This window comes from Prionailurus viverrinus, chromosome B2, assembly GCF_022837055.1.
Source record: "Prionailurus viverrinus isolate Anna chromosome B2, UM_Priviv_1.0, whole genome shotgun sequence".
NCBI classification, from domain to species: Eukaryota; Metazoa; Chordata; class Mammalia; order Carnivora; family Felidae; genus Prionailurus; species Prionailurus viverrinus.
The window spans coordinates 67,022,008-67,043,275 of NC_062565.1; the positions used below are offsets into that span (position 1 = coordinate 67,022,008).

Sequence of the window (21,268 nt, forward strand, 5' to 3'; positions counted from 1 at the left end):
TATTATGCTAAAGCCTATACATTAATCTTTATTTAATTGTCTAATATTTCCAAGAAATCAATATGATAAATATAGTTATTACTTACATTCTACAAGTGGGTGTTACATAATAACTTCCTCAGAGTCACACATTTAATAAATGTTGGATCCAGGATTTGAAACCAAGTTTGCCTGATTGCTGATCTGAAGTTCTTAGCCAACGTTAAAGTGTTGTTGCTTTCTGGGAGGGAGGGAGGAGCCAGAGAAAAATGGTGCCATCATAGAAAGGAACTGAAAAGACTCTGCCTTCATCATTCAGATGTTGGGCTGCCTGCCAACAGCCGACCTCAGGGAATCAAGAAAACTGAATTTACAGAGGAAGACACTTTGGAGCTGGGTCCCAGAGCATTCTGCTGAAGATCTTGCAGAAGCTGTAAAACAAACAGGCGCTTGGCTCATAATTTGAGATGCAAGGTAAGGAACATGAATTCAGTGAGGGGAGATCTAGTCTGGGGAGAGACCCTGTGGCAAGTATATAATCAAGCATTTAAAAGATTGGCAATTTGGTAGGATTCTCCATTTCTCTTTGAGATGTAGTAAACTCAACAAAGTCAATAGCATCAGCTCTAGCCTCAAACAGTCAGTCCTGGAGCAAAATGCACCTCACTGACTGTGTGGTCTTAGGTAAGTACTTAACTCTTCTGGGCCTCAGTTTACTGAGATCAGTAATTTCAGGTTCAAAACTAATAAGTCTAAGTAGTTCTAAAGATTATGTGAAGTTCTTTATAAAAATTTCTTGGTCCAATAACAGGTACAGAGTACACCATGCAAAAAATGATGGGCGTTCTTGCTGCAGGCTGTTTACAGATGAAATGTTTGCTATTTTGTTTTCTGTGAACCAGATTTCTTTATAGAGCTTTGTTTTTGAGAATGCATGCAAATAGATCCTGTTGGACTACCCCAGTATGTACTGTGTTTTTGGCATAGGAGATGGGGCATTATTAATTTTTGTTGTTATTTTCATCGATACTGTAGCTAACATTTATGGAGCAGTAACCACGTCAGAGAGTATGCCAGGCACTTTACACGCCCTGTGACATTTCACCATCACGGCGAATCTGGGAGGTGGACGTTTAGAGACAAGGATACCAGCTTCTGAAACTTAAGTGACTTGCCCACATGCTGGTAGATTTTGGTGCCAGATTTTGAATTCACTTCTGTCTCCTGTGTTTGAAAGGAGGCATTTGCAAGGAGGTGAGCTGGTCTCTTGGGTGGCCAGTGTGGCAGTCAGAGCTTCTTCTCTCCATACACATTTGTAGCCTCCTTCCTGACCCTTCTGGCTATATGCCTTTCCTTGATGCATGCCAGGTCCCTGGGTCCCCACAGAGGAACAGGATCACCCACATGCAGGGGAGGAAAAGGGAGACCTATTTCAGGAGGCCTGGGGCTTTTCATGTGTGTGAAGTATTTCATGCTCAATGGCTCGTCGAAAATCCTTTAAAATGCCTGTGGGCCTCTCAGGTGGAGTATGAGGAATGGATGACTGTCTAGGGAGTGGCAAGACTTGGGGCAGTTCACAGCTTTCCATGTAGTGAGAGCATCCAGCCACTCAGGCTCCATTTCTTCCTGGAAAGTTTCCTTTCTTTTTTCTTTTGGATACTCTATCTGACTGGGATTATCACATTTTGATTTTCTTGGAATGCTTCAGAGCTTGATGGAAAATGGAAAGCTAGTTTGAACGTTCTTTCCCTTTTCAGGGACTTGGAGTCTTATTACCGTATGGTTTTAGCTTTCCATGATTTGTTTTTTAATGTTGTGGTCTACATGGAACTAAGGAATGCATAATGCTATCATTTCGCTTTCCTGGGGTTTCCGTTATTCCTGTTATTGTTTATAATTTTTAACTTACTCTATTTCCAAAAAATGCATGTGAGGTGGTTTCCAATATGGAATGAATATAATACAGTGCAATTATAAAAAAGACTTTCAAATTCAGATCTGAAGTTAAGTAAACGATGATAAATAGATATAGTGATTATCTAGGGTGAGTAAATTATTGCATCTGAGATTTAAATTTAACTTTGAGCTTCTTGGAAAACAAGGTAGGGGCAATATGATGGATTTTACAGCCTTTCTGAACTGAGAAAAGAAGTATACAAGTTGTTTCTGTAGAAGAGAATCCTTCCTGGACAAAAATTCTAGTAGAAGAAATGTGTAAGTTTGTATGTTATAGAAATATATGCAGATATGGATACACATTTGTTTTTATATATGTATATAGACATATATGTACAGATATGCAAACATAAACATGCATAATAGTTCTTGCGTGTGTATATGTACATACATACATAAATATATACATACATACATATTGTAGTAGGTAGACTAATGGCTACCCAAAGATGTCCACATCCTATTTCCTAGAATTTGTGAATATGTTAGATTAGAGGAATTAAGTTGCAGATGGAAATAAGGTTGCTAATATCTGACTTTAGAATAGGGAGATTATCTTGGATTATCTGGGTTGGCCCAGTGTAATCACAAGGGTACTTAAAAGTGGAAGAGAGCAGTAGAAGAGGAGGTCGGAGTAGTGCAATATCAGAAAGTCTCAACCCACTATTGTGGCTTTGAAGATGGAGGAAGAAGACCATGAGCCAAGGGATGTAGGATGTCTCTGAAACTAGAAAAGGCAAGGGAATGGATTCTCCCTTAGAGCTTCCAGAAAGGAATGTAGCCCTGCTGTGACACCTTGATTTTAGCCCTGTAAGAGCCCTGCCAGTATTCTGACCTATAAAACTGAAAGGTAATAAATTTTTACTAAGCCACTACATTTTTGGTAATTAGTAATAGCAACAGTAGAAAACTATTATACACATGTGCACTTGTGCACATACATGGAGAGGTACACACACAGAAATGAACACATATACGGAAGAAAAAGAGGAGAGAGAAGAAAGAAAAATCATTGAAGAAATTTTTAAAGAGAATTAAGATACTGCAGTCTAGGCACCTTGATTGCAAAAAATGCAACTTAATTCTCTTTTTTTTAATATATGAAATTTATTGTCAAATTGGTTTCCATATAACACCCAGTGCTCATCCCAAAAGGCGCCCTCCTCAATACCCATCACCCTCCCTCCCCTCCCTCCCACCCCCCCATCAATCCTCAGCTTGTTCTCAGTTTTTAAGAGTCTCTTATGCTTTGGCTCTCTCCCACTCTAACCTCTTTTTTCTTCCCTTCCCCTCCCCCATGGGTTTCTGTTAAGTTTCTCAGGATCCACATAAGAGTGACAACATATGGTATCTGTCTTTCTCTGTATGGCTTATTTCACTTAGCATAACACTCTCCAGTTCCATCCACGTTGCTACAAAGGGCCATATTTCATTCTTTCTCATTGCCATGTAGTATTCCATTGTGTATATAAACCACAATTTCTTTATCCATTCATCAGTTGATGGACATTTAGGCTGTTTCCATAATTTGGCTATTGTTGAGAGTGCTGCTATAAACATTGGGATACAAGTGCCCCTATGCAACTTAATTCTCATATAGAAGTACAATCAATTTCTTGACTCCTGGATATTTAATAGGGTTTTTAGCTTTAGTCCAGACTACAGCAGAATTCTTGATTTTATTTACCTCTTCAAAACTTGTTAACAACAATGATATGCTAACACCACCATCTCCCAGGTACTGAAAGCCTAGAGTTGGGACCATCTCTTACTTATGTCATACCTGTAGAGTGACTTAGGCAATGGTGGGTATATTTACATTCTGAAATTGAATACAAATCAGGGATTTTTCCTCCTGAGAGCTGATTCTTAAACATTTACCAGAATACCACTACTTATCACAGATTTACCCATCCTAGTAAGTGGCATGACTGTGTACTCAGTTGCCAAAACCTATGGTCATCTTTGGTTCCTCTTTCCCTTATTGTCCATATCTAATCATTCGTCTAGTCTTGCAACCTCTACCTCCAAATGATATGCACTTTTTTTCTATCTCCATGGTTATTGTCCTAGACTAGACTACCAGTACATTTTACCTGGATCATTGCCATGGGCTTGTAATGGACCTCCTGGATTCTACTGTTGTGGAACCATCTTTTAAATGTAGACCATATCAAAATCTTTTAAAATGTATACCATATCAAAATCACTAAATTCTACATCTGAAATCAATTTTACCATATATGTTAACTACCTAGAATTTAAATAAAAACTTGAAATAAAAAAAAGTAGATCATATCATGTCACATGACTGCCCTCAGAGTAAAACCCAACCTCCTTAACTTCAGCCTACAATGATTTCCCTTCTTTGCCTCAACATAACTTTCCAGTTTCATCTTGTCTTCACTTCAGCTCTCTCCCTGTGTTTTGGCCACATCGTTCTTTCTGTTCCTCAATTCACCAAGAATTTCTGTCAATTCTGACAATTTCTGTCAGAATGCCTTTGCCACGGCAGTTCCCTTTGCCATTAATGTCTGTCTCCTTACTCCTATTTCTCTATATGGCTGCCTCCTTCCTCTCATTCAGGACTTAGCTTAAATATCTCCTCCTCAGTGAGACTTTTCCTGACCAATCAACCTAAAGTAGTCTTTAACATTCCTATACTATCCCTGTGTGTCATTTCACCTTAGCACCTGTTCCTACCTACTATTTCCTTGTTCATTTGTAGTGCCTGGCACACAGTAGGCTCTTAATAATTGCTTGTTGAAAGAATGAATTAACTTAGAGTGTTTAAAACACTGGCTCAAAATATGTTCCACACCTAGCTTCTTTCCTGTCTCTGGAGCCTAGTGGCAGAGGGTGGTTGGTAAAAACTGTCAAGCCTTCTGGGAAAAGAAAGTGGAAAATGGTTGGAGTGGCAGAAATATAAGTTAGAAGGTCAAGGAGCCAAGAGAGCTTGGGTGAGAATCTTGCAGCCTTGGTAAATGGTATCTAAGTGTCAGATATCAGGATGCAGTTGGTAATTAAGAAGTTCTGAACTGGAAGCAAAAAAAAAAAAAAAAAAAAAAAAATGGTGGCAGAAAGATGGGTCAGTCCTGAGTCCAGACAGCCAGGGAGCTAGCACTGGGGCTTAGCTAATCCTTCCCACTTCTATCAGATAGTGCTAGTCTATCCTGAACTCTTTCTGAAGCCCTCCTTTAGCCTTGACTTTGCCCATCTTAAAGCCTAACTCTCATATATCAGATATTACAACCAGATTTCCTCCTAAGAGAAGTTTCAGGAGAGGTAAATACTCCATTGCTAGAGTTCATGTCTCTTCCCTCAATAGAGTGGTAGTTGTGTTCATTCATTGACTTTTATACTTTCTAGGTGTAAATAGGCAAACTTTTTTTTTTCATTGTTACATTAATGATGTTCTCTCAACAGAACTTTCTTTTTTTTCTTTTTTCTTTTTTTTCAACGTTTATTTATTTTTGGGACAGAGAGAGACAGAGCATGAACCGGGGAGGGGCAGAGAGAGAGGGAGACACAGAATCGGAAACAGGCTCCAGGTTCCGAGCCATCAGCCCAGAGCCTGACGCGGGGCTCGAACTCACAGACCGTGAGATCGTGACCTGGCTGAAGTCGGACGCTCCACCGACTGCGCCACCCAGGCGCCCCAACAGAACTTTCTAAGAATGACTGTTCTTACCCTCCTAGATTCTTATTGTAGAAAGGGCCTTGATCAATTATTTTAACAGTCCCCTTATTTTACAAAGTGCTTATTTGACCTGCTCCAGCTCACAAAGGGAATGGCAGACTCAGGATTAAAATCTGTATTTCCTGACTTCATGACTACTTAATTTGGAGTCAAAATTGGCATTACACTGTCATCTGAAAAGTGAGAAAGAGACAAATAAGTAAGTAAGTTGCCATCAAGATCGGGGACTGATTAAACAATAACAAAACACTCCAGATGTCTTTTGGAGTGGGTGCAGCTTGACTCCTCTCTTCTTACGCTTCTGGTTTGCAAACAGTAATGACTAATGACATTCCGAATGTTGGTCACAGGGCCTGGAAACATCCTGAGAGGATTTGGGTCAAGTATAGATTAGGATATACTAAATATAATTTTTGTTATAGCATATTATATTATTTTCTAAATCGGCACTTGTAGTCTCTGGTTACTTGTAGATTTAACTGGATCCTTCATTAGCCAGATGTCTGTTTCTTGACTACTTCAGGTAAAGAGAACTTGGCTGTACTTTTAATAGAACAGGTTTTGTTAGTATTACATAATCTTTACTCTTAGACTCTGCTATAACCTAACAGTTTTAGTTTATTCTCATTTCTTCAAGAAGAGGAATTGGTTATAGCACACCTGGCTTGTACAGATACGGTGGTCTTGAGGGAGGAAAGACTCAAACCATTCATGTAAAACAACTGAAGTAGAACTCGACTATATGATGGTGGTACCAATATGGTAATGATAATTCTCTTTTCCAAGTTCAACGTCAGAGAGTTTGGTGGAAAGATCCCGTTTCCTCAGCTGCTATCTTCAAGTTTTCCTTTTTAATCTTTGAATTGCTTTTTGATAATCTCTCTCTCTTTTTTGAGAGTTAAAGTCTTGTAAATTCTTATTAATTAGGTGGGTTCAGAATATGAGAGTGTTCCATTAAGTCAGAGAATTGCTTTTTGAAGTTGGCAATTTAATAAGATTTTTGAAGTTAAGAAGTTCACTGAATTTCTACCATGCACAAAGCACTCTGTCTTCTAGCAGCTTACACTCCAATCAGTATTCTCCTAGTGTGTTTGGAGCCCGGTTTAATGAATTCAAAGAGAAAGGACATTTTTTTGTTTCCTTTGCCAATTTCCCCAGCTGGACATGCCTCATAAAAAAGAGGAAATTCCATGATAATGGAAATAAAAAATTGGGCATGTTGCCACATTAGGACGGAGGCCACTTCAGGGTGCCATTTAGATGCTGAATCATTCTTGTGGTTCTTTGAATAGCATTTAAAGTTGAATTATAGCAGATGAGAAAAATCCTCTCAGGATAGGAAGAAGAAAATATGTCTTATACATATCCTTTGGCATATTGAAAATGCAGAATACTTAACTTTTACAACTTTATATCTTTTATAGTTCAAAATAATCTGATATGTAGGTAATTAGGGGAGATAACATAGAGGATAGATTTGCAACTGTAATTTTCTTTGGCTTTAGGTGGTAATAGGTGGAAAATACTCATGAATATTATAAATCAAAGGCAATCAAATACTGGGTAGGTAAGCTGAAGGAAGGAGATAACTGTATACTGGTAGAAACCAGTATAGAACTGCTGGGAGTTATTTATTTGCATATTTTTAAAGTAATATGTGTTTTTTTTTAAGTTTATTTATTTTGAGAGAAAGAAAGAGTGTGCATACGAGTTGGGGAGAGGCAGAGGGAGAGAGAGAGAGACAATCCCAAGCAGGCTCTGCACTTACTGTGCCAAGCCAGACTCAGGGCTGCATCCAATGAACTGTGAGATCATGACGTGAGTCAAGATCAAGAGTCGAATGCTCAACCGCTCAACTGATTGAGCCACCCAGGTGCCCCAATTTATTTTTTTTTTTTGTATGGTGGCTTTTTCTCTCAAGATCTAAATTTTGGGTGAAGTGTTGTGGTCAGAACTTCATTTCAATCAACAATACTCAATATTTTAGGGTCTCATTAATTTATATAATAAACATTTTTGGTATGCAAATTGTATTTCAAGACACTGGATTGGGTATTGTGAATATAAGCGTAGAAGTGTCAATCAGACAAAATCTCTGCCCCCATGGAACTTAGAGTCTAGTGGAGAGGCAGATATTGCACAAGTGAGTATGATTGTTATGGGTAGTTTGCAGAAATTCAGAGCGTTGTGGAATCAAATAACCAGGCAACCTTACCTAGTTTGGTAAGAGAGAGGTTTATATAAGGAAGTGACATTCAAACTAAGAAAGCAAGGATTAGTGGGAGTTAGCCAAATGAAGTGGGGTGTGTGTTCATGTGTGAGAGAGACACAGAGGGATAATGGTGCTGAGTCAGGAAGGAAGAATGAGTTCCAGAAATTCCAGGCAGGGGAAACTGCATGTATGGGAACCTAGATGTGGCTGGAGTTCTCTGAGGTGGGAAGTGAGGTGGGAGAGATGAGGCTGCAGAGATAAACATGGAACGGATCACTCAGGGTCATGCCAGGGATTCGTGCTTTGGCATGAGGGTAATGGGGAGCCTGGGCGGGGATTTTGATTAGTAAGAATCAGCTGGAAAGGGTGGAAATGAGAGCATCAGTCAATGGCCTGTTGTAGAAATGTAGGTATTTGGGCATTCTGGACTCCTCCTCCCAGCTTAGTTATTAAGTCTTACTTAAGTTATTAAGCAACATCCTTTACGATGTTTCCATCATTTGCCCTCTCCTTTTTCATTTCTAATATGCTTGTGAAAAACAACTTTCTTCCCCAGGTCTTTACCATCTACAATCTGCTTATGAACCACAGGGAAAGAAATTTTCCAAAACACTCAAGACGTATGTATGTCTTCCTCTTTAAAAAAAATGCAGATGCCTGTCTGATGAACCCCAAATGCCCCAGGTGCTTGCTTCCAGTTTCTTTTTACTCCCAACACTTTTGCCCTCAGGTGGGTTGCTTGGCCTCGTTAGTCCTCCTGGTGTTCCCGCACTGCTTCCGTTGGACTTTCTGTGCTTCCACTGCCTGTAGGGACTTTCTTCCTCTTCTCACTTTACTGGATGTCATCTGATCTCAATAAAGCCCCAGTTCCTCTGTGAAGTCCCAGATTTCATCTTCCTTCTTAATTACTCATTCCAGGAAACCCCATGCCACCAGTTATCTTCACTACCACCACCACCTTTAATTGTTACTCATTGTTTCAAGTATGTTTCTTGTCTCAATAGTTGTTGTTATGGACTAAAAGAAGAGTTGTGTACCCCCAGATTCATGTGTTGAAACCTCACCCTGCAATATGATGGCATTAGGAGATGTGACTTTTGGGAGGTGATTAGGATTAGATGAGGTCACAGGGCAGAACCCCCGTGTATGGACTAGTGCCCTTATGAAGAGTAAAGGGAGAACTTACTGTGCTCAGCTGTGTGAAGGACAAATCTGCATCTACAACCTGAAAACCACTCTCACCAGAGCTTGACCATCCCCGCACCCTGGTCTTGAACTCCCGGTCTCTAGAACTGTGAGAAATAAATTCTAAAGTTTGTAAGCCACTTAGCCTATGGTAATTTGTTATAGCAGTCCTAATTAGGACAATTGGATTATTTCTACTACAAACACAAAATATACAATAAATGATGAGGAATATTGCTTTTATCAAACGTAATACTTCTGTCAGCACTTTAGAATAATAAAAAATATCATTTAAATATATTTATGGCTTTGAAACTATTATTTTAGGTTAAAATGGACTTTTTTCTAAAATATGATTTCACTTTAAAATGAATTATATACCTAATTAAATGCATTTTCTTTGAGGAGTAAGTCACTTTTTAAGAAAAAATGATGAATATATTATGTATATTGCTTTAGTACAGATGAATAAATTCTTTTCATATTTTGGAAAGAAGAGTCTGATTAATGAAGATATATTATGGAAATATTTGTAAATATCTTCTCTTTATAAATGAATTAAGTCCTTCTTCCCTTCAGAATAAATATTATTGCACAACAGAAAGAATATTCTATGCTAAGATGTTCCTTACTGCTCTTCCTATACTGTGTTGAACTTAGACAGTAATGTGCTATATCAAATCAGAGTCTGATTATTTTGATTAAAAATGACTTTCTGAGCTACCATTTGTTTCTTCATTGAAGTACAGCAAGGTTACTATGTGACTTCGTTATTTTGTAGCTCCTCAAGACATAAATAGAACTATATTCAACTAGTTATAAGCAGGTTTATATTATCTGGCTCGAAATAAGCCAGCTCGAAACCTGGCTTCAAAAACAAGGTTTGAAAAATTTACTCATTCATTACTTCAACAAATATCTTTTATGATTACAGAGTGTCACATACTGTATTAATTCCCGGAAAATCCCCAGCCTTAATGAGGTCTGTTTAGAAAGAAATTAAGGAAAGACAACCAGCCATTACAGCACACAACATACACTTATGACAGGTAGTGACAGAAGAGCTCTAATATGCTCTAGAGTACACTGAGTCCAGGCCATGTCTGATATTTTTTGCTGCATTTTGCTGCAGAACGAGTTGGCTATAAGGCAGTTTTGCTGAGAAGATAAAAATCACAAAAAATAAAAGGGGAACATTCATTAAAAGGACATAATGAAACATGAAAAATTAAACAATTAAAAAGACTGTGAAATACAAAATATTTGACACTTAAAATGTGTGTAGATTCATGGCAGTGCTGTGCAAATAACTGATTTTATTTTGTGGATTCTTCCTAAGCACTTGTCTTCAATGTCTTTCATTCATAATATACATTTTTTTTTTTACTTTGTCTCCTTGTTCAGCATCTCACTTTTTCTTTTTTTGCTAAAATTTCTTCCTTCATTAAAAGAGATATCAGTCGGGTGCCTGGGTGACTCCGTTGGTTAAGTCTCCTACTTCAGCTAAGGTCATGATATTATGGTTCATGGGTTCCAGCCCCGCATCGGGCTCTGTGCTAACAGCTCAGATCCTGGAGCCTGCTTCGGATTCTGTGTGTCCCTCTCTCTCTGCCCCTCCCCGACTCTTGCTCTGTCTCTCAAGAATAAATAAATGTTGGGGCGCCTGGTTGGCGCAGTCGGTTAAGCGTCCGACTTCAGCCAGGTCACGATCTCGCGGTCCGGGAGTTCGAGCCCCGCGTCAGGCTCTGGGCTGATGGCTCAGAGCCTGGAGCCTGTTTCCGATTCTGTGTCTCCCTCTCTCTCTGCCCCTCCCCCGTTCATGCTCTGTCTCTCTCTGTCCCAAAAATAAATAAACGTTGAAAAAAATTAAAAAATAATAATAAATAAATGTTAAAAAAATAAAATAAAAGAGGTATCAGTTTCCAAATACTAGGATGCATGTTTGTAACTCAACTTTATATTGTATTGTGAAAGCCTTCTACACTCTTCTTGGCATATCGTCACATATCCCTTGATAGATGTTCCAAAGTTCTTTGGAAAATGTGGGTTCAAAACTCTGTCCCACTGTATAGACTATTATGAGGGCTAAGATTTAATAATATAAAAATGGGAGTACTGCATCAATGGAGAAATGAAACCAAACTGTCAACCAGTTGAAACCAGTAAACTGTCAACCAGTTATTTTTTTTGTCTTTTATGGCAAAATTGCCTTACAGGTAATTAGTTCTACAACAAAAACGCTTATGGTGGAAATGCGTGCCACAAAGATGCTCCAGGTAGTGAAACTACCTGGAACCAGCCTGGGCATTAGGGAAGACTTTTAGAAGAAGGTGAACACAATGAGGTATTATTCAAAGGGGACAGCAGGTGCTAAGGTCCTATGGTGAGAGAACAGTCTTGGAATCAGGGGCGAGGAGGTGGGGGCCAGGTTCAGAAGGAGTACATGTTCCAAGGGTGTTCTGTACAGAGCCATGTTGGAGAAGTTTGGACCTTTGAGGAGAAGGTCTTCCCTTACCCAGTGAAGCTTTTTTTTTTTTTTTGTAAATTTAAGAGAGATTTTTAAAGAGGAAGTTACCTTCAAGTTAACCAGCCAAGATTTTTATAATACAGAGTTTGTTTATTCTTTACATAAGCAGGGCTAAAGATTTTGTCCTTTTTCCAGCCTCCTAGAGATTTTTTTTAAAGCACATGTGTATGAGCTACAATTAGAGGGAAAGAGGTACTGATCCCAGTTGCTGGAAAGCAGTACTTCTGCAGCAAGACTTTATCCTCTGGCAGGAGGATGTCTATGTCTAGAATGGAGCTATAGAAGAATTGTTTATATGGGGCTCAGAATTATTTTAACAAGACAAGAAATGTGATGTGTTGAGGGAATGGGAACTAATATGTGTTATGCCTGAAGACTCTGAAATCCTGTTAGCTGCTTTGACAAAGTATTTTCTTTTCTTTTTTTTAAATATAATTTATTGTCAAATTGGTTTCCATACAACACCCAGTGCTCATCCCAACAGGTGCCCTCCTCAATGCCCATCACCCACTTTCCCCTCTCCCCTACTCCTATCAACCCTCAGTTTGTTCTCAGGATTTAAGAGTCTTTTATGGTTTGCCTCCATCCCTCCTGTAACTTTTTTCCCCCTTCCCCTCCCCGTGGTCTTCTTTTAAGTTTCTCAGGATCCACATAAGAGTAAAAAAAGATATGGTAGTGGTCTTTCTCTGCCTGACTTATTTCACTTAACATAATACCCTCCAGTTCCATCCACGTTGCTACAAATGGTCAGATTTCATTCTTTTCCATTCCGTTGTATATATACACCACATCTTCCTTATCCATTCTTCAGTTGATGGACATTTAGGCTCTTTCCATAATTTGGCTATCGTTGAAAGTGCTGCTATAAACATTGGGGTACATGTGCCCCTATGCATCAGCACTCCTGTATCCCTTGGGTAAATTCCTAGCAGTGCTATTGCTGGGTCACAGGGTAGATCAATTTTTAATTTTTTGAGGAACCTCCACACTGTTTTCCAGAGTGGCTGTACCAGTTTGCATTTCCACCAACAGTACAAGAGGGTTCCTGTTTCTCCACATCCTCGCCAGCATCTATAGTCTCCTCATTTGTTCATTTTAGCCACTGTGACTGGCATGAGGTGATATCTCAGTGTGGTTTTGATTTTTATTTCCCTGATGAGGAATGACGTTGAGAATCTTTTCATGTGCCTGTTGGCCATCTGGATGTCTTCTTTAGAGAAGTGTCTATTCATGTCTTCTGCCCATTTCTTCACTGGATTATTTGTTTTTTGGGCATGGAATTTGGTGAGTTCTTTATAGATTTTGGATACTAGCCCATTGTCTGATATGTCATTTGCAAATCTCTTTTCCCATTCTGTTGGTTGCCTTTTAGTTTTGTTGATTGTTTCCTTTGCAGTGCAGAAGCTTTTTATCTTGATGAGGTCCCAATAGTTCATGTTTGCTTTTAATTCCCTTGCCTTTGAAGATGTATCCAGTAAGAAATTGCTGTGGCTGAAGTCAAAGAGGGAAAAAACCGCTTTCTCCTTTAGGGTTTTGATGGTTTCCTGTCTCACATTCAGGCCCTTCCATCCATTTTGAGTTTATTTTTGTGAATGGTGTGAGAAAGTGGTCTAGTTTCATTCTTCTGCATGTTGCTGCCCAGTTCTCCCAGCACCATTTGTTAGAGACTGACTTTTTTCCATTGGATATTCTTTCCTCCTTTGTCAAAGATTAGTTGGCCATACATTTGTGGGTCCATTTCTGGGGTCTCTATTCTATTCTGTTGGTCTGTGTGTCTGTTTTTGTGCCAATACCATGCTGTCTTGATGATTACAGCTTTGTAGTAGAGACTAAAGTCTGGGATTGTGATGCCTCCCGCTTTGGTCTTCTTCTTCAATATTACTTTGGCTATTCGGGTTTTTTTTTTTTTTGATTGCATACTAATTTTAGGATTGTTTGTTCTAGCTTTGAGAAGAATGGTGGTGCAATTTTGATTGGGATTGCATTGAATGTGTAGATTGCTTTGGGTAGTATTGACATTTTAACAATATTTATTCTTACAATCCATGAGCATGGAATGTTCTTCCATTTCTTTATATCTTCTTCAATTTCCTTCATAAGCTTTCTATAGTTTTCAGCATGCAGATCTTTTACATCTTTGGTTAGGTTTGTTGCTAGGTGTTTTATGGTTCTTGGTGCAATAGTGAATGGGATTGGTTCCTTTATTTCTCTTTCTGTTGCTTCATTATTGGTGTATAAAAATGCAACTGATTTCTGTACATTGATTTTGTACCCTGCGACTTTGCTGAATTCATGTATCAGTTCTAGCAGACTTTTGGTGGAGTCTGTTGGGTTTTCTATGTAGATATCATGTCATCTGCTAAAAGCGAAAGTTTGACTTCATCTTTGCCAATTTTGATGCCTTTGATTTCCTTTTGTGGTCTGATTGCTGATGCTAGGATTTCCAACACTGTGTTAAACAATAGTGGTGAGAGTGGGCATCCCTGTCATGTTCCTGATCTCAGGGGGAAAGCTCTCAGTTTTTCCCCATTGAGGATGATAGTAGCTGTGGGCTTTTCATAAATGGCTTTTATGGTGTTTAAGTGTGTTCCTTCTCTCCCGACTTTCTCAAGGGTTTCTATGAAGAAAGGATGCTGAATTTTGTCAAATGCTTTTTCTGCATTGATTGACAAGGATTAAATGGTTCTTATCTTTTCTTTTATTGATGTGATGTATTACATTGATTGATTTGCAAATACTGAACCAGCCCTGCAGCCCAGGAATGAATCCCCCTTGATCATGGTGAATAATTCTTTTTATATGCTGTTGAATTTGATTTGCTAGTATCTTACTGAGAATTTTTACATCCATATTCATCAGGGATAAAAGCATTTCCAAGTCCGTTTTTAGTAATCATGATCATAGTTGGGTATTTTCCCTAACATTTTTCATTATTAGGGACTCTAATCCCTTACAATTATGAGCAGAGACAGAGGAAAATAAAGAAGAATCGGAACTTCCCCCAGGAAGCTTTGCCTTATTTCTCATCCCATATCATCTTTGCCAACATTTGAAGAACACTGGCTTGATTTGAGGAGCTCTTTAACTGGTTCCAAAGGGCCATTGAGTCCAATTCATACAAATTGGAGAGATGGAGTAACTGAGACAAGTTCCAAAGTTCCTTCTAGGGATTTAGAATATAGAATGCTTATTTTAGGAAAAAAAATTCTGCCAAGTTTTCATTTTTCTTCCTTCTTCCTTAATGTTGATGTAGATTTAAGCTTTGGCTTTTCAATGTATATTTGAAGTGACCGTCCGTATGGAATAGCATCCAGTAGAATAAAAAAGTATTTCCAGATGCTATTTTCTTTTTTTGTAACCAAATGTTAGACTTGGAAGAAGCAGAGGGGTTTTGCTACCTGACATTGCAGCTCCCCTGAATGACTGCCTGCGCCTGCCACTGCAGCAGACAAAGCAGATAGCAGGTGGCCCCATCCCCACAGCTTTTTTTTCTCTTCAGTGTCCATCTCAGAGACTCCTAAGCCTTAGGGAAGCCAGTGTCTTTCTGAGTTTTGGGTGGTCTTCATGTCTTCCTCCTTCACTATTACAAGAAACTACCTTCATGAATGTGAAGGTGTCTGGTGAGAGCTGCACAGGTTGACTGTACGTAAGGTAACAGATTTTACTTCACAAACTTCTGGACTTCCAGAAGCACTATCCCTAAGGGCCATGCAGAGTTGAAATTTAGGCAGCACTTTGTAGGGTGTGTTCCCCAAACACCTGGAAGTCTTTGGCCTGGGACGTTATTAGTCCTTGACCAAAATTTCCTTGCTCTGTCCTTTACTATGAGATTGTATCTTTTATACTTTCTTTGATACAAAGATGGTAATAGAAAATGGTAGAAATTTGTATTTTTAAGTTGAATTTTAGAGAAACAAAGAGTTGGCAATTATTTGGGTCAGTATTAAAAAAACCTATCAAGAACTATGAAGGGTCTGAAGTTTTACTATACTTGCAAGCTAAAAAGTTAATATATTACAGTTTCATGGATCCTGACAGAAGATAAGTGACTCCTGAGTTAGAGACAAAAGACTTATTTTTGTGGCACAATGAACAGCATGGGCATCAGCATATTTGCATCTGTTCCCTGAGTCCTAAGGGTAGTACAAAGAGGGCCAGATGGCACTAGCACATGCACTGTGAGTAGCATGAGAAAAGAGGAGACTTGAGTTTATGGAACTTGAATCTTTTATAATGGACAATAAGCATGCCTGCCCTTTGGTCAGGAGAGAGATGATGCCATCTCCACCCTGCAAAGCAATTTGCTATCTATCATTCTTCAAGAGTCTGAAACAAGAGTCAGTAAGTGTCACATACAGAAGAACAAAGAACCATGACATTTTTTTTTCTCAACAAAAAATAATTTTTCTAGTTGGCCAAATCTGTAAGTCTGAAAACTACTGAACTAGCTGTAATTCCAGAGAATAAGGAGAAAGGGGGGGGGGGGGAGAAAAAAGAGAGAGGACAGTCATTTTGTGCAAGTGTGTGGAGGTGACAAAAATTCTTCCTGAGGTTCTTTATCTGACTACTAATTCTATGTAATTAACCAGCTCTTAAAGTTAGTTTTATATTCTGTGTGCTATTAGTAGGAATAATGGCTTTAATTATTTTCTCAACAATTAACTTATAGCCATAATGATTCTAAAGTGTAGCCTGTAATAATGTAAACATTTTGGATCAGGTGATATCTATTCAATAAGTGGCTTTTGAATTCAAATTGATAATATTAACATTAGCAGTTTTTGAAAAGGTATGATAATTTTACATTTTTGTGAAGAGTTCATTGAAATTTTCAAAACAGTTTAAAAAATTACTGTTAAAGAGGTAATGTGAATCTTGGGGAGAAAAAATGGGACCACTTACTATAAGCGTCTTACATGAAGTCGTCCTCAATGTAACTACTCTGATTTTTTAATATTAAGATTTTAGTTTGGTTAGGATTGAATCCAGTCAGAAATAGTGGTGTGTTTCCAAAGAATACATGCTAAGGAAGGTTATGGGTACTGACTAGATGTTAGACCTACTTGCTTGAAGAAAGAGGAAAGAAACTTCTGTAGAAGCTAGAAAAAAAGACCTTAGGCTTTTGGGGAAGGAGTTATTTAAAGAAAATAGATTTCCAGGAAGCATTTTCATCAAAGGTACTAGAATATACATTCTGAAGCTTTATGTGACTTTTGAGTACATGACTAATCTGCTGAGATTTGGGGAATTCTCTCTCTCTTTTTTTTTTTTTTGTTCATTTTTGAGAGGGAGATGGCATGACTGGTGGAGGGGCAGAGAGAGGGGGGACAGAAGATCTGAAGTGAGCTCTAGGCTGACAGCAGTGAGCCTGATGCGGGGCTTGAACTCGTTAACTGTGAGATTGTGACCTGAGCTGAAGTGGGACACTTAATCCACTGAGTCACCCAGATGCCCGGAGATTTTGGGATTTCTAAATTACTTTGGTAAGTGTGTAGAAAATAGATTTTCAGTAATAAAATTTCAAAAAGTCCTTATGACAGAGGATTCATAAAATCCCTCTAATATGCCAAGTAATGGATAAGAGACATAAGTAACACATTTTCCATTCTTTTGGGAGCAATTACCATGAACTGCAAACCAGAACAATAATGGTTAAATGAAAGAAGTGGTCTAAGGAGAAAGATGGAAAAGAAAGAAAAACAAAACAAAACAAAACTGTGCTGATTTTCTAAAGGGAATTATTCTGCCTGATGGTTGATTGCCAAACCGTATGATTCTAGAGCATCTTTTTATCAAATGGAGAAGCTACACACTGCCATTTACTGTTAATCACAGCAGTACATGAAGGGGCTTTCCTTTTAAGAAATGCAAGAAACATTGACTTGAAAACATTGATAAGACTTGTGGCATCATGGCTAGTGGGGCAAAAGATGGGGAAGGAAAAGTTAAACAGATTAAAGAATGAGACAATAAGATTCTGTTTTTTTTCTAACACCAAAGTATGTTTGTGAGAAAGTGGTAATTACATTCCTAGTAGATTTTTGAAAGTGAGGACACTATATGCATGTAGCCTAACTGCTATTCCCTTAATGGGAAACCTGGTGGCTTGCTCTGTGGTGCCAGTGAAATGAAATTCTATGGGGAAGGGGTGGGTAGGAGAAGAGGCAGCATGCTTTATGTCTGCCTGCCTACTATGGCTCGGCCTCAGCAGACTGGGACCAGGCCTGGGCTGGTGGAAAGTCTCTGAGCACAATAGTTTTGGCCCTACTGTCCAGTGTCTATGGGGCATAGATGTTTGGGTGTGTAAGTTTAAAGATTTTTCTCTTTCCTTATTCTAGTGCCCAAAAAGGAGGTAGAGTGGAATTCTCAGTGAAATCCCATAGTGCTTTTGGTGGGAGGAATAAGGGATCATCAGGAAAACCTTTCTATAGAAACTTTCTGATGAGGTGCATGCTCTCATTCTTTTCCCTCCAATAATGTTGGTGGGTAAATACCAGACTTTATGGTGTCTTCAGTTTAAGGGATAACCCAACTTCTGTAATTCCTAATCAGCATCAGGATGAGACCAATGGGAAATGGAATTGGTTGTATACACTGACTCAGCATGCTAGCTGAGCTCTTTGCTTCAGGATGGCTCTCTTATCTGGGTCTCTGTTGGCTTACTCTAGCAAAAGTGGAGATGAACTAGAATTACAAGGCCAGCATTTGAATATGGGCAGGCTGCTTGCCTGCTGTCTGAGCCTCGTGCTGAAGGGGAAATGATGCCCTGGAGGCACAGGAGGAGTTTCTCCTGGAATTGTGCAAATCACTGAGTAATGACCAGTATCTAATGCAGACTCCAGTCTGTTCTCCAGAACATGGTAAGCACCCTGTAAATATCTGATGACTGGATGAATGAATGATGTCTCTTTCACTGAGGGACCGTGTGCTGTAGTAAATCCTTGGTCAAAGATTTGGGGATGTGGGCTTTGGATCAAATTTTTGTCCATTAGAGATATAATAGACAGCTATCTAGTCCTAGAAAACCCATAACATATCTATGAGTGTATCTCTAAAACCTGGTTTTATGAGCCGTCAGGTAACTCTCAGAAATATAACATTCCAGGCCAAGTCAGTCTCCAGCCCCATTTCATATATTAATTTATTTCAGAATGGTCATGATGATTTCTAATTTGACCTAAGTCTCCTTAAGCATTTGTAGATGCCAATAGGGGAAGCAAAACTGATTTTTACCATTGTATTTTATCTGATATTCTTGAGACATTTAGAACTGATCAGGTCTAGGATGAGAAGACATGATCTGTATTTACTGGGTACCTACTGGATACCTGGCACTAGGACAGATTATGAGAAACCAGGAGGACAACTTTATGATCTCTACCTTCAAGAGTTCCCAGTCTGGTGGAGGAAACAAGTAGGGCAACAACTAATATGTGTGTTTAATTAAAAATTTTCCTCAAAGATGCACAATTTTAGGCATTATGACATAAAACAGCTGGACTGTGAATACCCCAAGGCATTGATTGCTAGTATATTTCCAGTACCCAGTATAGTACCTGGCATATCGTAGAAGCTCAATAAAAGATTGTTGAATGAGTGAAAGAAGGAGTTATAGGGTGCAAGCTTAATAGGACTATGCCATAATAAAGAAAATGTAACACATAGGAAGAAAACCAGAATAAAGACTCAGTAACTAGTGATACTGAGCAAGGTTATAAAACACAATTTTGTCACAAAAATCAAACATTTAAATAAATTACTTCAGTTATCCAAAATAAGTTAAAGATCTCACACACTGTGATGACACAGCCCCAGTTTTTTTATTCTGTGGCAAATATGTAACTGAAATTAATGTACGAAATATATCATTTTTTTAAAAAAGAAACCTTTCATATTCTTCTCTTGAGGAATAATATTACTTTCAAGTTTATTTGATATTTGTAATATCTGGATTTACTTTTTGGGAGTTAAGTTTTTTGGAAGTGTGAGAGAAACAGGAGAAATCGCTCTTACAAAAGACACAGTCTTGTGTATTAATTTAGGAAGTTGTATTTTAAACAAGTGGTTAGATACAGTGCTGATGCATAGGGGCACTTGTACCCCAGTGTTTATAGCAGCACTTTCAACAACAGCTAAATTATGGAAAGATCCCAAATGTCCATCAACTGATGAATGGATAAAGAAATCGTGGTTTATATACACAATGGAATACTATGTGGCAATGAGAAAGAATGAAATACGGCCTTTTGTAGCAATGTGGATGGAACTGGAGAGTGTTATGCTAAGTGAAATAAGTCATATAGAGAGGAACAGATACAAAGTGTTTTCACTCTTTTGTGGATCCTGAGAAATTTAACAGAGAACCATGGGGGAGGGGAAGGAAAAAAAAAGTTAAGCAAGGGAGGAAAACAAACCATAAGAGACTCTTAAAAACTGAGAACAAACTGAGGGTTGATGGGGTGTGGGAGGGAGGGGGGTGATGGGCATTGAGGAGGGCACCTATTGGGATGAGCACTGGGTGTTGTATGGAAACCAATTTGACAATTTCGTATTAAAAAAATAAATAAGTGCTTAGAACATCCATCATTTTCAGCAGCAGCTAAACATGAAAATTGCTTTCTGTAGCACAAGGAATACTTTCCACTTAAAATACGGAGCAATACATTTTTCTTCAAAAGCATTTTTCTTGGTTACAGGTCTGGTTTCTTTTTCCTTAGGTTCTAGGATTTTCTGACAGCCCAGTGATAAAGGTTATTTCCCCCCCAGAAACTCGCATAAACTTGGAATAGAAAGATTGGCTTTTTGACCAAATGTTCTCAGGAAAACCAGTTGGTAGAAAAGCATACTGACCCTTCTATATGTTGCTTTCAGACTTTCTTACCTTAAAATGTCTCTGAAACAATCAGTTCATGGCATAGCTTCTAGGTTCATCTGCTTAGGGAGCTACCGGTGCCAGTAAAAGTAGTTTTGCTTTTAAAAATCAAATGTGCATTAGTGTGGGCCAAATGTACTGGCAAGAAGTGTTTTCAAGGGCAGTGTAGTGGTTTCTGGGGTGGAACTAAGGGATGAGGACCGGTGCATTCTGTCAGATAACAATTGATAACATTGGCAACATTAAAATTTGCAGAACACTGATCAGAAATCATCAAATAATCCATTAGAAGAAAATGGGGAGATGGCTGCTTTTATGAGACAGTGATGAGCAATGCAAGAGAAAAGATGATGTCCAATTTTGTTTTTAAATCTGGATTTGAATTTCATTGGGAAAATGCTGGCTGGGAGTTCGTGCCTTTGGTAAGGGTGGGGCATCCTGAAAAGTTAGAGGTGCATCTGTTCACTTGCTCACTGTGCAGATAATACCTGTGAAGTATAAAATGAAAACTATAGGAGTTTAAAATGTTAGTTAAAAGTAATTACTGTTATATTAAAAGCTTCAGTGACCTGGAGCTCTATTAGTGAGTCGTACACTTCCAAGCAAGAAGTGATTTTTAGAATGGAAGCCCTAAAAGGATAAAACTAGGTAATGTTAAAGGCATTAGGGAACTCTGCTTGATTCATTTATTTATTCCCTTAGACATTTGTCAATCTGACAAGTATTTATGATGCCTACTATGTGTCAAGTACAGTTCTTAGCCCTGGAGAAAGAGTGGTGAGCAAAGAGACAGGCTTATGTTCTTGTTTTTTGTTTTGTTTTGACACAAGTAAACAA

The 21,268-nt window shown here is 38.6% G+C and overlaps 1 long non-coding RNA gene across 1 annotated transcript in view; it reads left to right on the forward strand.

Annotated features, from left to right (window-relative positions):
• The first annotated feature begins 302 nt into the window (after positions 1 to 302).
• Positions 303 to 21,268, forward strand: part of LOC125165201 (uncharacterized) — a 309,930-nt gene continuing 288,964 nt past the window's right edge. Inside the window, exon 1 of the long non-coding RNA XR_007152016.1 lies at positions 303 to 453. This is a non-coding gene — a long non-coding RNA (uncharacterized LOC125165201). The remainder of the gene's footprint in view (positions 454 to 21,268) is intronic.